The 17,586-nt window shown below is 37.1% G+C and overlaps 1 long non-coding RNA gene across 1 annotated transcript; it reads right to left on the bottom strand.

Annotated features, from left to right (window-relative positions):
• Positions 1–12,008: 12,008 nt before the first annotated feature.
• On the bottom strand, positions 12,009–17,310 carry LOC129660025 (uncharacterized). The gene is made up of 3 exons (XR_008718313.1): positions 17,177–17,310; positions 13,004–13,134; positions 12,009–12,325 (listed from the first exon to the last, which is right to left on the bottom strand). It is a non-coding gene; the product is annotated as an uncharacterized LOC129660025 (long non-coding RNA).
• Positions 17,311–17,586: the final 276 nt, after the last annotated feature.

Raw genomic sequence — 17,586 nt, 5'->3', positions numbered from 1 at the left:
ATCTGTTTTCTATCCTATCTTGGGGACTTAATTTTGCATTTTATTCACATACATGCTTTTAGGGTAATATTTGTCTTATACTATTGATTGTAGTTCAGGTTTTTCTTCTCTTATGCTGATAAGCAGGGCCCAGAGATGAGACTGGCATGGCTTTTTGTGCAGAAGCCTAGAGACGCCTAGGTCAAGCTGGAACATAGCTGTGGGCCTCAGCAAGGAGAACCCAGTTGGTGAGACTGAAGAGAACAGTTCTACAAGGGGGACCTCAACCAAAAAGCTAATATAGGGATGAAATTAGGGGCAGATCTAAGTTTTGTGGCATCAAAAGCCTCATAAATGTATGGGTGGTCATCTTTGAGAAAAAATACAATTTCTTACTTTTTTTTTTGGCCATGCCATGCAGAATGTAGGATCTCAACCAGGTATCAAATCCACACCCCCTGCATTGGAAGTGTGGATTTTTGACCACTGGACTGCCAAGGAAGTCCCCCAAATTCTTACTTTTCAATGTAAATGAAAATTTCTAGTTTCCCATTCAGGGTCACGAGAGTGCGAGTGCGAAGTCGCTTCAGTCGTGTCCAGTTGTTTGTGATCTTATGAACTGTAACCCTGCAGGCTCCTCTGTCCATGAAGATTCTCCAGGCAAGAATACTGGAGTGAGTTGCCATTCCCTCCTCCAGGGGGATTTTCCTAATACAGGGATCACGGAAATGGCCTGTGCAAATGAAGGACATTGAAGCTTAAGCCTCCTATAAAATTGCCTCTGAAGCAGAGACAGCCTGTAGAGATTAGACATAGGATGGGCTTAGCTACAAACCAAAGGACTTAAGGCCAGGAAGCAGAAGTAGAAGATTCAAAGCAGAGCCTGGGGAAGCAGATAGTGGAAAGTTAAAATGTCCAGTTAGAGAAGGCAATAGCAATCACTATTTATAGTTCATCCATGGTCTTCTGGGAATAGGGGGGAGATGGCAGGTGTTTAAGATGTCTTTCTGGGCTGGAAAATAGGCATGGCTATGCCCCAATGTCTTAGGATTAACCAACACAAGAAAATCATGGTTTGAATACATATTTTATGGCTGATCTTTATTGCTCAGAATATGTCTGAAATCTGAGGTTTGGACAAAAGCAAAAAATAAAGTTTTGTTATTGCCCCACAGGAGCTTGAAATATGTAGCAACATTGAGGGGAGAAAAATTACTGGTAGTTTTCTAACAGCTTGTACCTTACCTAATATTAACCCACTGGGCATATTGGAGCTGTAAGGAATCTGGATGCGATAGTAAGCTTTGGTTGAAAAAATTGCACCGATCAATAGCTTGCATTACTGTAAAAATCCTTCTGGGCTTAAAATTTTATTTTCTTGTATTATGATAGAAACCCTGAAGAGCAAGAATGAGGGCTAATCAAAGAAATAGTAGAAAACAGCATATGTGTCCCAATACATGATGGTCTCCATCAAGGACATTATAGGTTCTACACTGAAAGCTATATAGTAGTGGAATTTTTTTGTTTTTTTTGTCTTACATCTCCACAGTGCTGTTTCAGGGTGCTTTCTAAAAGATTTTTCTAGTAACCAAGTAAGTTCAATGACATAGCTTAAAATAGAAAAATAATGTTTTGTATAGTTTTTGTGTGTGTATGAGTCTGTGTGGGTACCCATATGTATAATTATATTATTTGTTTCCCTGTTAACATTCCACTAAAAATATTTGGAAATTAATCATCTGGTTTTTCTCTTGGAATATAACGGTTTCATTATGTATTCTTTATGTCAGTGGCTGGTGTTGCATATGGATCTACTAAAGCTATTTTTATCCTAAAATGTAGATATCACTGGGTAAGCATAATACATACAGAAGCTAATTAAATAGAGCCATACTATCTGTTTTTGTAAAGTAGGTATGTGAAATATATAAACATGGCATTAATGCTATAAATTTAGAATACTGTTATTTTGAACAATACAACTTACTTGCTTCTTTTTTATTGTCTTCTCCTCAGGAGAAAATAGTTGGTCCAAGTTGACTGGGGTCTTAAAGAATGAGAAGATTAAGGAAGTGAAATCAGGTTATAAGGGAAGATAATCAGGGCATGAGGCATAATTCATGAAGGGGAGGAAAAGGGGTCCAGTTGCAGAATCAAGTATGGACAGGAGACCCACAGCTTCAAACATCCACAGCATGAGCAGATCCTCCTGGGAGAGAGGGCTCTTCAGAAAATCTCCTCTTCCTGATACTGAATAGGAGACATTGCCTCCATTTTTTCTTTCTTAGTTCTTTTACAGCAGTGTTGGACTTAGAGCAATCATGCTAAAATGTAGACCTAAAGCCCAATTATTTCATTTCTCTTAAAATCTCTTCACTGGCTCCTTTTGATCTGTGGTACATTTTGAGATTTTTTGAAGTAGCCTGACCAGTTTTGAAATGGAGACCATATGGTCTCCAGCCCCAGGTCCCACTAGTATACCTCATGCCTTACCCCTAATCATACTTAAGTGGGTGTAGTTCCCTGCCTACTCTGCACACCTGTCCTGGTGCTGTTCTCTGTGCCGTGATGCTTTCCTCACCTATCATTTCCTGGCCAAATAAAAGCTCATCTTGTAAAATTCAGCTAGAATACCACCTACTCTGGGAAACTTCTGAAAACTTCTAGTTGGAACACCATACCCAAATCATTATATTCTCATGTCACTTGAAATGGCTTAAAATCATATTAGATTCTATATTTATTATTGCAATCTAACAATATACAATTTTTATTAGAAATTGCATGAGATATCGATGAGATTATCAGTAGCTAGAGGCAAGAAACTACACTAATATTCCCTGAATTATTCTGACCACTTCTATCATTTGTGTACTAATAGTCTTAACTGGGAATGTGGCTGACAAATAAATCATGAAGTAAGCTGAACTTCCTGCAAAGTCTTACCTGCAAACATTCAGGAATATTGTCAATATCATAATTGAAATGATCAATTTCATAATTGAAATTATCAAATTTCTATAATATGGTTTTATTTATATTCATAAAGATGCTTGTATTAGTTTGAGCTTTTTCTGGGCCAAGAAACTATTCTTACATATGAGGTAAGATTGAAGGTGAAGCCACCTAGCAGAGTATATATATATTCAGTTTTCCGAATAAATGTTTGTTGTATGGGAGAATAGATGGATGGATTAAAACAACTTTAAAGAATATTTCAAACATATCTAAATAGGACTGGATGTATTATTTTGAGCACAATTTACTTGATAATATATCCCACCAATCCTCAGCTATGAGATAGATTCGTGTTCCAATGTGAAAGTTTGATAATGTCTTGTAGAAAGACTTCCTTAACATAAAAGAGCTAATAAGATTTCTCATATTTTGGGAAGTTGTTTGAAGTATAAAAACCAGAGATTAGTTTGATGAAAAGAGGGTAAAATAATGTGTATCACAGTATATAACAATTGTATCAAGCCATCAGTTCAGATCTCTGGGAACTTCTCCACTATTGATTTTTTTTATCAATAAGTTTGAATCTGATTTACATCAGATTTTGCACCTAAATCTAAGTTATTTGAGAGAAGTTTTATTGCTTTAGAGATTAATAGTAAAACAGAGTGAAATAACCAAATTCTCAAAAAGAATAGGAAGTCGGCAAACACCAAGCAGCCTGTTTCCCATTAGTTCAGTTCAATCCAGTTCAGTCACTCAGTCATGTCCGACTCTTTCTGACCCCATGGACTGCAGCGTGCCAGGCTTCCCTGTCCATCATCGACTCCCAGAACTTGCTTAAACTCCTGTCCATCAAGTTGGTGATACTGTCCAACCATCTCATCCTCTTTCATCCCCATCTCCTCCTGCCTTCAATTTTTCCCAGCATCAGGATCTTTTCCAATGAGTCAGTTCTTCCCATTAGGTGGCCAAAGTATTGGTTTCAGCTTCAACATTAATCCTTTCAATGAATATTAAGGACTGATTTCCTTTGGGATGGACTGGTTGGATCTCCTTGCAGTTCAAGGGACTCTCAAGAGTCTTCTCCCATAACATGATCTAGAAGTGAAGATGCTATCTGCAAAACATCCATTTGGAATGAATCAGAGGACACATGGCTATATACTAAATGAAAGTTTCATTTTATTGGATAATTGAATTTTAATTAATTTTTGCTACCTCATCTGAGAGTTAAAACAAAATTCTGCTATTGGAGCAGAATTTAAGAATAAGTAAGTAAAGTAGCTCAGTCGTGTTCGAATCTTTGTGACCCCATGGAATGTAGTCTACCAGGCTCTTCCCATGGGATTTTCAAGGCAAGAGTACTGGAGTGGGTTGCCATTTCCTTCTCCAGAGGATCTTCCCCATCCAGGGATTGAACCCGGGTCTCCTGCATTGTAGGCAGATGCTTTACCGTCTGAGCCACCAGGAAAGTCTAAGAATAAGTAAGTGAATATTTAAAACTGTAGTTTAAATCTGTTAAAATAAAAGTCACAAGAAGCTGAGGATGGAGGAGACTGTGATATTTTAGTTGGATTATGGTGCAATATGAGGTCTGTTCAGTGAGTCAGCACACTTCTATTACATGTGGACTGACTTACTGACCCCAATATATTCATGGTGGCCCTCAATATGCCAGCAACTTTGGAATACTCAGCAGTGGCCACAGGACTGGAAAAAGTCAGTTTTCATTCCAATCAAGAAGGGCAATGCCAAAGAATGTTCAAACTACTACACAATTGCACTCATCTCACACACTAGCAAAGTAATGCTCAAAATTCTCCAAGCCAGGCTTCAATAGTTATGTAAACTGTGAAATTGCAGATGTTCAAGCTGGATTTAGAAAAGGCAGAGGAACCATAGATCAAATTGCCTACCTCTGTTGGATATAGAAAAAGCAAGAGAGTTCCAGAAAAACATTTATTTCTGCTCTATTGACTGTGCCAAAGCCCTTGACTGTGTGGATCACAACAAAATTTGGAAAACTCTTAAAGAGATGGAAATACCACATCACCTTACCTGCCTCCTGACAAATCTGTATGAAGGTCAAGAAGCAACATTTAGAACTGGACATGGAACAACAGACTGGTTCCAAATTGGGAAAGGAGTACCTCAAGACCGTATATTGTCATCCTGCTTATTTAACTTGTGTGCAGAGTACATCATGCGAAATGCCAGGCTGGATGAAGCACAAGCTGGAATCAAGATTGCAGGGAGAAATATCAATAACCTCAGATATGCAGATGACACCACCGTTATGGCAGAAAGCAAAGAGAAATTAAAGAGCCTTTTGATGAAAGTAAAAGAGATGAGTGAAAATGGTGACTTAAAACTCAACATTCAAAAAACTAATATCATGGCATCTGGTCCCAGCACTTCATGGCAAATAGATGGGGAAACAATGGAAACAGTGAGAGACTTATGTTCTTGAACTCAAAAGTCACTACAGATGGTGACTGCAGCCATGAAATTATATATATAAAACATCATGAGATCTCTATCCTTAAATATCTTATAAATTCAAAGATGACATAAACAACTGTGAACTTTCATTGAAGAAACAGAAAAAGTAGTGAATTCAATAAATGCTTAATTTTCTGGTGACATTCCTACTGGAATTCTTAAATGCCGACAGTCAGTTTGGTTCAGTCACTCAGTCATGTCCAGTTCTTTGTGACCCCATGGACTGCAGCACACCAGGCCTCCCTGTCCATCACCAACTCCCAGAGCTTGCTCAAACTCATGTACATCAAGTTGGTGGTGCCATCCAACCATCTCATCCTCTGTCATCCCCTTCTCCTCCTGCCTTTAATCTTTCCCAGCATCAGGGTCTTTTCCAATCAGTCGGTTCTTCGCATCAGGTGGCCGAAGTATTGGAGTTTCAGCTTCAGCATCAGTCCTTCCAATGAAAATTCAGGACTGATTTCCTTTAGGATGGACTGGTTGGATCTCCTTGCAGTCCAAGGGGTTTTTAAGAGTCTTCTCCAACACCATAATTCAAAAACATCAATTCTTTGATGCTCAGTCTTCTTTATGGTCCAGCTTTCACAATCATATATGACTACTGGAAAAACCATAGCTTTGATTAGACAGAACTTTGTTGGTAAAGTAATATCTTTGCTTTTTAATATGCTGTCTAGGTTTTCATAGCTTTTCTTCAAGGAACAAGTGCCTTTTAATTTCATGGCTGTACTCACCATCTGCAGTGATTTTTGGAAGTCAAGAAAATAAAATCTATCATTGTTTCCATTGTTTCCATTCCACTTTTTTTTTTTTCCCATGAAGTGTTGGGACCAGATGCCATGATCTTAGTTTTTTGAATGCTGAGAATTAAGGCAGCCTTTTCACTCTCCTCTTTCGTTTTCACCAAGAGGCTCTTTAGTGCTTCTTCATTTTCTGCCATAAGGGTGGTGTCATCTGCGTATCTGAGGTTATTGATATTTCTCCCTGGAATCTTGATTCCAGCTTGTGATACATACAGCCTGGCATTTCACATGATGTACTCTGCATACATTTAAATAAGCAAGGTGACAATAAACAGACTTGACAGACTCCTTTCCCAATTTGGAACCAGTCCATTGTTCCATGTCTGGTTCTAACTATCGCTTCTTGACCTTCATACAGATTTCTCAGGAGGCAGGTAAGGTGGTCTGTTAACCGAATGATGGTTTAAAATTCATTGAATTCCCCTTTTTGGCTGAGAGCTTAGAATACTCTTTTGGCTTACAGCTTTTATAAAGAAAAAACTATTCCAATCTTTCTTAGAAAGTAATTGAGAATATTCTGATGCCCGTCATTATCCTAGGGATGTAACTTTGTTGTACTCTACCATATATACAATTGTAAAAATGGGTTGAAATTTCCCAGTGGTTTGCCTTCAATACAGCTATACCATTGTATGGATCTTATTTTGACTTCTTACTTTTTCTTAGACCATAACTATGCCTTAAAATTCCATTTCATTTGCTTGGTTGAATTTTGATTCAATTAACTGATTTATTGGTAGCGTGGTGAAGAAAAGATTCTTTGGGATTAGAGCAGTCTGTTTTTGAGTTCAAGCTCAGCTATTTACTAGCTGAGGAGCCACTAAACCCTCAATGAGCCTCACATTTTACATCTATAACATGTAGTTACTAATAGTACCTATCTTTGGTTTTTGTGATGATTAAATGTGCAAATATGACTAAAGCCTTTTGAACTGTGCTGACACATACTAAGGTAAATGCTAAATATTATAATACTGTATTCCTAACTAAGTGGATTTATGGATTTCATTACTCATTTGCAGTAAATGAAGTTTGGAAAAGAAATGTGTGACTTAAAAAGATTTTTGCAAAGAAAGTAACTTTGCAAAGAAAGTGCAAATATAATAAGAATAAAGAAAACAGAAACAGTGTGTGAAAAAAGGTACAAGCAGAGTTCACATTTTATTCCTTTTCACCCATAATGCAATGTGAGACCAATGATGACCTATCAGGTCTAACAAGAATTGGCTAAAGAAGTTGGACATCATTAAGAACTCTATTTGATATGCAAATTACATTCACTTTCACAAGATTGAACTTCACTTTAACTTTATTCTGGGCCTTGAGATCTTAGGTAATGATAGTTGATGCCATCACAATTAACACATTTAAAAAGTAACCACCCACATTGTAAAGACAAAACTCTACATCTTGCTCAACTATTCTGTAGTACTCTCATACTCAATATCGTGTTTAGCATTTTCACCATTTGCCATGTACATTTTTGCTGCAGCATTTTTGTTGCACAAGTAATTGGCCATCAGGCAATTTTGCTATAAAAGATAAAATAACAAAGAATAAAAGAAAAATATAAAAGGGAATAGGAAAAATGAATAACAAAATTGATACATGCAAAATACAAAATATTTGGTTACATATAAAATGTGTGTAGATTCATGGCATACTGCACAAATATCTGACTTTCTTTTGTAGATTGTACTTAAGTACTTGCGTTCATTCATCGTGGTATACTTTTATTTTTCTGTCATTCACTTGTATCACCACTCAACATGATGCTTTTTCTTTTTTCACTTAAATTGCTTTCTTCATTAATAGAGGTACGTTTCCAAATGCTAGGATGTGTATTTGTACCTGAGCTTTCTATTGTACCGTGAAAGTTGCTTCACTGTCGTTTGTTCTTGGCATATTGTCACATATATTAGATGTTCCAAATTTCTATGGGAAATGTGGGTTCAACTCTGTGCCTTTGAGTACATCTTCCAATGTAGTATGTTTGAAAATAAAAAAACCAATTCTTCAGGAAAATTTTCAGCTCCATAAAGCCATCAATATTGTCTCTAACTGGAAGAAGCATACGGCATTTTAACACATGAAACCAAATTGTCAAACCAAAGTGTCAACTAGTTATTTCTTGTCATGGCAAAATGGACTTGGCCAATTAGTTATGTGGCAAAAATATTTATGGCAAAAATGCTTGTGGCAAAGATGCCTACAGCAAATACACTTACAGTGAAAAGTACCTGTGGAAGTGTGTTAGTCGCTCAGTTGTGCCGACTCTTTTCAACGCCATGGCCTGTCCACAGAATTCTCCAGGCAATAATACTGGAGTGGGTTGCCATTCCCTTCTCCAGGGGAATCTTCCTGACCTAGAACCACATTTTTGTACTTTATTCTTTCTGAACTTAATAATGAGTATTTAGAAGCTCTTTTTTTGTTTTGTTTTATATTGTTTTTGATATCTACCTGCTGAATATACTACCCTTTCTTTTGCCATCTCAGAAAGCTGAGTACTCTCTTTTTCAGCTTCCCTTGCAGCAAAAGGGGACCATGTGTTCTTGTTACAGCCAATGAGGCCTGAGGAAAAGTCTGCTGGGGCATCTGGTGATACTCTCTTCCTCACATAAGCATGGCTGGTACTGTTCCTTCACTCTGCCTCTTATCTTTGAATATAGTCTTACTTAGGAGTGGCAGTAAAGCTAAGAGTGAAAAAGTGCAGACATGAAAAAAAAGTAACAGTCTAATGATATCAGTGCAGAAAGATGGAACAATTTGGTCCCTGCTGGCATTGTGAACAACTGCACTAACAATGGACGAACATCTGCCTCTAGACATCCCTTTACAACTTACCTGACTATTATGCAGGCCAATGTTTACTCACTTCAGTCGCTCAGTCATGTCCGACTCTTTGTAACCCCATGAACTGCAGCACACCAGGCCTCCCTGTCCATCACTAACTGCCGGAGTCTACGCAAACCCATGTCCATCGAGTCGGTGATGCCATCCAAACATCTCATCCTCTGTCGTCCCCTTCTCCTCCTGCCCTCAATCTTTCCCAGCATCAGGGTCTTTTCAAATGAGTCAGCTCTTCCCATCAGGTAGCTAAAGTGTTGGAGTCTCAGCTTCAACATCAGTCCTTCCAATGAACACCCAGGACTGATCTCCTTTAGGATAGACTGATTGGATCTCCTTGCAGTCCAAAGGACTCTCAAGAGTCTTCTCCAACACCACAGTTCAAAAGCATCAATTCTTCAGTGCTCAGCTTTCTTCATAGTCCAACTCTCACATCCATACATGACCACTGGAAAAACCATAGCCTTGAATAGATGGACCTTTGTTGACAAAGTAATGTCTCTGCTTTTTAATATGCTGTCTAGGTTGGTCATAACTTTCCTTCAAAGGAGTAAGTGTCTTTTAGTTTCATGGCTGCAATCTCCATCTGCAGTGATTTTGGAGCCCCCCAAAAATAAACTCAGCCACTATTTCCACTGTTCCCACAATGTTTATTAGGTGTTCCTTTTAATTTGTATGGATTTTGTAATGCGAGTTCAATCATTTTAACCATTCCATTTATTACTTATGCCACACTCTGTTTTCCAAAATATTTGAAATGATTTATTATTGTAAAAGGCTTTCTAGGGGGCTCAGTGATAAAGAATCCCTCTGCAATGCAGGAGATGCAGGATAGTCAGGTTCAATCTCTGAGTCAGGAAGTTCTCCTGGAAAGGAAATGATAATCCAGGCCAGTATTCTTGCCTGGAAAAGTCCCATGGACAGAGTAACCTGGTCAGCTACAGTCCTTAGGATTGCAAAGAGTTGGATAAGACTGAGTGACTAAGCATGTACACATAATTGTAAAATACAAAAAAAATAAGAACAAAATAGATAAAATCAATTGTCTAAAGCTTAATATCGACAAAGGTAAGCTCTAATAGTTTCTCAGGGTAAGTTATTCTTGAGCACTGATTTCTAAGTAAAATTTCTCATGTGGATTCTGATATGAGGTAATATCTTCTTCAGACTTACACATGAAATACAATTAGGAATTTTATAGAGTTGCTTGTTGTATGCATTCTTCTAAAGAGTGGGTCAGGGGCATCAAAAAACAGCTTACCAGTATCAAGTATATAGGAGGTCAATTGAAGCCATGTATGATCTTCTCTAGAGACACATTTTGATAGGAAGCAGATTTTAACTTGCCGAGGAGGGAATACCTTTCAGTTTTTTTTTTTTTTCCCCCTAAGCATCATAATTTCCTTAGTTTGGATTTTGATGGACATGTAAGATCTGGGAAATAAATATTCCACTCTCTGATGGAAGCCAAGGAAGGAGTATTTTGTACTTCTGATTCTGGGCAGATCCATATATCTCATAAACAGTAAAACTGGTCATGTGTTTAGTACCTTATAAGCAATACTTGAAGCATAAAAGAAGACTCATCACTGGATAGAAAACCGTCACACTTTGCCTGAAGGTGGCCTCATGGGCACATATTTTCTTATGAGACAGTATTGGGTTCCTTGTAACACATAAACTAGTGATACATTAATCTTTAAAGTTATGCCCTATAGAAAATAGTCAAGATGATTTTGGCTGAAAAATGTTCAAATCAGGTATTACCCACTTAATCACCATAACTATTGTACAAAAAACAAAAACAAAATTATACACACACACAGAGAAAAAAATCCTTCTGTGGTATTCTCATTCTTTGATTTTGAGCAACATGACTTCTGTCTGAATCCACTAAGATTAGTTCTCTACAGAATATTAGAAAATTTAGATCTTTTCTATCAGATATAATAATAGTAGCATGAAAATACTTAATATGAAGCCATACTTTCTGAACGTATTTTATTGGGTAACCTTCAGGTTTTGACAAATTTTAAAATTAATGTATAGAAATCTTATTTTCACATTTTCTTAGAAGAAATGAATTGAAATATTTTCTTTGTTAGGTACATAATTAAGGGTATCTTGAAATGCTTTTTAGAATATGTACCTAAACAGAGAGAAAAAAAATTATATTCATTATTTGTTAATACACCATGGCTAAGAATGGAAGACAAAGTAAGCCAGACATTTTATAGACTGTGTCTGACTGTTTATTCTTGTCTGGAAGTACCTTTCTTTATGTCAAAATTTAAATTAATACAAATCTAAAAAATTAATAGGATACATATTCAGAGGACAAACAGAAAGATTTTAAGAATTGTTTACTGATTTAAGTACCCCACCCCCACCCCCAGCCTCAGGCCTTTTCTGTTTTTTAAAGACAGTAGGAAAGCTGCGCTGGGACTTTAATTGGTAAATGAACTAGTTTATGTTTTAGTGTAAACATGCCCCAGATTATTTCTTTTCTCCTTGTACATTTTGCTAAAAGAACTGAGTTAAAATATGAGCCGTGCTTTTTATTCTCCTTCATTTATAACAGATTTTCCTTCAAATAGCAGCAACCTTCTTTTCTTCTACAGTTCTGGTTTGTTTCCCAAGGCATCACCATTAGTGTCTATGTTTATCTTCTTTATCAAAACTTAGTCTATGAAGTAATTTTTGATAATTTCCTTTTAGCTTAGCCTCACAAAATCCATTATTCTGAAGCTAGGATAGCATGCCACATTCCACCCCTGCCTGTGCTGCATAAGCACTTTGAATGATGACAGATCAGAGAAGATGGGCCTGAATGCATAATTATCGAGACACATAGTTAATGTTAGTTGATAAAAGTGGGTGCACACAATTAAGAGAACATGCTTGATAGAACTAGGCAGTTTATTAAGGAGCTGGGTAGAACAACTGTGAGGAGTTACAAGGATTCATAAACTGCCTTTTGGCTCCTCGAATGTCACCGTCTTCGATTGTCTTTGCACTCCTTGTATAAGGTTTGTCTCATGCATAATAATTTCCCTCTTTCCTCCGCCCCATCCTAGAACAGTTTTACCTTTTCAACTAGTTCCTGTTACCACTATTTAATAAGAAGGCTTTGCTGGGCTTTCTAATCGAAAACTTGCTTTTATCTTTCTTCATGAAAGAATTGAAATGGCTTCTTTCAGGTTGCTGTAGCCTCTGGGGAGATAAGGACCCTGCGGTTAACAGGATGAGAGATTTTTGTTTAGAAATTTTTATTTAGACAATGAAAAATGACCTCTGTAAACTCAAAGCTATCTTATTTTGGGGCTTTAGGCTTCTGGCAGATAAATCAATTGGGCCCTTGGGATAGCAAAGGAAAAACCTTTGCAGTAACTATGTCAGGGCAACGCAATAGATTTGTTGTGAGTATGCAGTTGTGTTGAATGTAGAATGCACTTAAAAATAAATATCATTTTATTTTCTATTAAATATTCAGGATCTGGATTCTACTCTTTTCAGCTTTTGCAAAGAAATATATTTTTGTGATTCAAACTGGAGAAAGTATATCTTTTTATGTATAAAATATGTGACTATTGTCAGTATTTTGATTTTGACTTTTTAATTATTCACCTGTGCATTCTCTAATAGGGGACCATTTTAACATTTAGATTCTCAAAGTTATATTCTCATATTAAAAATCAGTATTATAAACTGCTTTTTGTGGGTAAATAGTTTTACTGTTACCTAAATAATACAATAGTAGTTGGTCTAAAATATGCTTTCCAGATTGTCGCAACATTTTTCACACCTGTTCATAGACTCAAGGAGCTTTGCAGATCCTCAGAGCATGAATTTGCACTGCATGTTCATTCTCTAAAGAAAGTGTTGCACTTGGCTGTGTGCTTTTTTACCTTTGTCTCGTAGAGTGCAGATTCAGGGTGAAAAGTTATGCAGAATAATCTGTAAATTTGACAGGGAAGCAAACCAGGAGACAGATGCTCCACCAACTTGCATGCAGTTACTAATAGGAATGTCCATCGATCTAGAAAAGCAGCAGTTTTGAAGAGGTTAATTTTTCTTATTGTACACAAAACCTTCATGCCCATTTTGCAATGGCATCAAGATTATGATGCAAGTCAGTAAAATGTATGAGGACCAGAAATTAAATATACTGGAAAATAGAGATAGAATTTAGCAAATATCACACTGCTGCTGCTGCTGCTAAGTTGCTTCAGTCGTGTCCAACTCTGTGCGACCCCAGAGACGGCAGCCCACCAGGCTCCCCCGTCCCTGGGATTCTCCAGTCAAGAACACTGCAGTGGGTTGCCATTTCCTTCTCCAGTGCATGAAAGCGAAAAGTGAAAGTGAAGTCGCTCAGTCCTGTCCGACTCTTTGTGACCCCACGGACTGCAGCCTACCAGGCTCCTCTGTCCGTGGGATTTTCCAGGCAAGAGTACTGGAGTGGGTTGCCATTGCCTTCTCCAAAATATCACACAAGAAGTCACAATAAAAAGTATGAGAAAGATGGAATTGAGATTAGGAAGATGATCAGAGAATGTAAGAAAAAGTCATGCACCTTCTTCTTTCCTTAATTCTTTCTTTTTTTTTTTTTTTCTTAGTTTTCTCAATGTTGAATTTTTTTTTTAATTTTATTTTATTTTTAAACTTTACATAACTGTATTAGTTTTGCCAAATATCTCCTTAATTCTTTCTGACCGTTTTGGAGGGAGGCAGGTGACAAACCAATGTGATCAACCTCTTCTATCCTCACATTTAAAAACATTGTCTTTTCATTTTTATTCTCCTTGCATTAAAAGTTGATTATTATTAGGCTATGGTCAGAATTAATGGGTAAGCCATATTTTATTTTTTTTGACAGGACCTTCTATTTGGAACTTTGAGTAATATAAAAATATAAAACATAGATATTGCTTAAATATCCATGATATTGCCAGTGACTCTTGACAATGATCACAGAGAGGATTTAATTTTAGGGATACTGGAACAGATAAATGATATTTTTATTCTGGCTTTAGTTTCCAAAAAGAAGAAGATGGGTGTGACACAAATCTTAAAGTATTATTTTCTCAATACTCTGTAGTAACCTAGATGAGAAAGGAATCTAAAAAGAGTAGATGTATGTATATGTATAACTGACTCACTTTGCCGCACAGCAGAAAGTAACATTTTAAAGCAACTATATGCCAATGAAAATTAAACTTAAAAGAAGAATAAGTGAGATGATGTATATTGAGCACATGCCTATGCAGACCTATATATATATGTGTGTGTATATATATACATATACATATATATATTCACTTATTTAATCCTCATGAGAGTTTTATGGGATATACATTGCTATAATAATCCCTATGATATGGGAAACAGAGACACAGAGAGGTCAATTGACCTGCTCGTAGACGGCTGAGATGCTGATGCAGTCAAGAAGCCTTAGCTCCTAACTCTTACCCTGTGGTCCTCAATGGCAGGTGCGCACTGTACATTCAGTAAGTGTAGGGATCCTCCTACTTCCACTCACTGAATTCCCTTCATCTAGACCAAAATATCTGTGATTATCTTCTGCAATTTTGATATTAAAGTGTTTAGATTATAAAAGAAGCATAAATGTTTAAATTTAAATATCTAATAAAGTTAATTAGGCCAAAGCATATGTCTTTATACCCTTTAATTTAAAAGAGTACAGTGCATAAGAGGAATCAGTTCAATAAATTATCAACATTTACTATCTCCCTAATGTCATACAGTCTACAGTTGATTAAGACTAAGATATCTCAGTGGAGAAGGAAATGACAGCATTCTAGCCTAGAAAATCCCAAGGACAGAGGAGCCTGGCCGGCTACAATCCACGTGGTGGCAAAGAGTTGGACATGACTGAGCATGCACACATACAAATATCTTAGGGTCTTTAACTCATAAGCATCTTTAAAAGCTTGGGTATAATAAGTTTACTTAAAATCAATAGAAAATAATTTAAATTATTCTCAATTGAAAACTTAAATAAAATCAATTTGGTTATATGATGTAGATAGTAAATCCCATGAACTATCAGACTGAAAGATAGCATATTTAGTTATAATCTTTAATAAATACTTCATGGAAAAGTGTTTTGTTTACTAGACACTCTTTAAATGTTTAGTTCTTGGAGAAGGCAATGGCACCCCATTCCAGTACTCTTGCCTGGAAAATCCCATGGACAGAGGAGCTTGGTAGGCTGCAGTCCATGGGGTCACGAAGAGTCGGATACGACTGAGAGTCTTCACTTTCACTTTTCACTTCATGCATTGGCGAAGGAAATGGCAACCCACTCCATTGTTCTTGCCTGGAGAATCCCAGGGATGGGAGAACCTGGTGGGCTGCCATCTATGGGGTCACACAGAGTCGGACACGACTGAAGAGACTTAGCAGCAGTAGCAGCAACACAGTAGAAATGACATAAGTGATCAATTATATTTATAAGCTATCCAAGGGATCCATGCTTATAAATCTTCATTCATCCTTATTTCTGAAGTCTGTTTTTCAACTTTCTGAAAAGTAGTTTTAAACCCAGAGATGGACTGCTGAAAGCTACAAAACAGTTGGCAATAATCACAAAGCCCATTTACTAAAAGTCCATATGTGCTTTTGTAAGGTGGCCCCCAGATCCTTACTCAGGTCTGCTTTTTATGTTTAGTTACATTTCCAAGATGATTGCAGATTCAAAATATCAAATGAGAAAGAGAAAAGAGGTATATAGGGGTACCTTTTAGGGGTACATGGATGATACTACAAAGTCCTGTATACTTTAAGTAGTGCTTAGCGCATACCTCCTCAGAGAAGGCAATGGCTAATTGATATCTTTAAATGTGTTGAGTAAAGTGGCAGGAGGGAAAGAGAAATCAATTGTAAATGTAATTGCATGAGAGTCTATGATTGTTGTAGGATCCTGTGCAACATTTTAAAGCTCTTTGAGGCATCACTTTACAGTATTTCATGTTTCTAATAATGAGATTTCCATATCAATTAAGGTCAACTTATATTTTAAATACTATGTTTAAAGCCTCAGAGTAATGTATCAACTTATTTGAAAATATCTTAATAAAATATCTTAATATATTTTAAAAACATACATAAGAATTTTATAATCCAACAAAAGAAGATAGAAAATAATTTAAACAGAGGTAAAAGTGAACATCAAAATAAATAGTAACTGGTGGCATAGTGATCACTGCAGTAAGATAAATGGGAGTAGCAATCAAGGTTCCATCCAGAAATAGATGGCACATCTGTTTAAATAAACTGAAACTTTGTATTTGCAAGGGATCATTTACAAAGATGTGGACATGGTAAAGGGGAAACTCAAAAGATGGAGTGGGTAAAAAAAGAGAGCTGATATCTCTTCAGTCTCACAGGGAGGATAGGGGGCAGTTACCAAAATCCAGAGTTATCGCCTTAAGAAAGAGTAGTTGAGGAACATAGCCAACTGAGAAGACTTGCCAAGGGAGAAGACAGGCAGTGAATATCCTGACCTCACTCTCCACCATCCTTCCAATTTGTTTTGTGATCCCCATTGACAGAATCCAACTATAAGCTAGAAGATAAAAAAAGTTGTTGGTAGAGTCCATGTGGGTCAGCTTCTCATGTCAGAGAGCAGAGTGGAGAGTGACTCTGGCAATAACAATGGAAGATACCTGGCATTATGAACAAAAGTGAAATAATATCTCAAAAGCCAAAGCACTGAGCATTAAGACTCTATTAAAATTGTTGGTGAAACTTAAGGAACAATGGAAAACTGAATATTTTGACATATGAGTAAAACTTTTGGAAATAAGTAGTCTGAAAACATCCAGAGGAAATGTGAAATTCTCTAAGCAAAGATGAAGATACATTTGGGTGTGTGTGCATGTGCCGGCATGTGTGTGGTGTATGCATCTGTGTGGAGAGAGAGAGGGAGGGAAAAGACTATAGGATTAGATCAGATCAGATCAGTCGCTCAGTTGTGTCCGACTCTTTGCGACCCCATGAATCGCAGCAAGCCAGGCCTCCCTGTCCATCACCAACTCCTGGAGTTCATTGAGACTCACATCCATCGAGTCAGTGATGCCATCCAGCCATCTTATCCTCTGTTGTCCCCTTCTCCTCTTGCCCCCAATCCCTCCCAGCATCAGAGTCTTTTCCAGTGAGTCAACTCTTCGCATGAGGTGGCCAAAGTACTGGAGTTTCAGCTTTAGCATCATTCCTTCCAAAGAAATCCCAGGGCTGATCTCCTTCAGAATGGACTGGTTGGATCTCCTTGCAGTCCAAGGGACTCTCAAGAGTCTTCTCCTATATAGGATAGAGGATAGAGGATACTGATTTGGAATCAAAGTTCCTATTAAAGTTTCAGTTCTTTGATAGCAGACACCCTATTGTGTTCTACTTTGTAATCCAAGTTTGAACCCAAAGTCTGGATTAGGGTGAAACCTGTGAAATGCAAAATGTAAAAAACACATCA

This window comes from Bubalus kerabau, chromosome 9 (genome assembly GCF_029407905.1).
Source record: "Bubalus kerabau isolate K-KA32 ecotype Philippines breed swamp buffalo chromosome 9, PCC_UOA_SB_1v2, whole genome shotgun sequence".
In the NCBI taxonomy this organism is placed as follows: domain Eukaryota; kingdom Metazoa; phylum Chordata; class Mammalia; order Artiodactyla; family Bovidae; genus Bubalus; species Bubalus kerabau.
The sequence above is the reverse complement of the archived record's forward strand: the minus strand, read 5'-3'. Positions and strand labels throughout refer to the sequence as shown.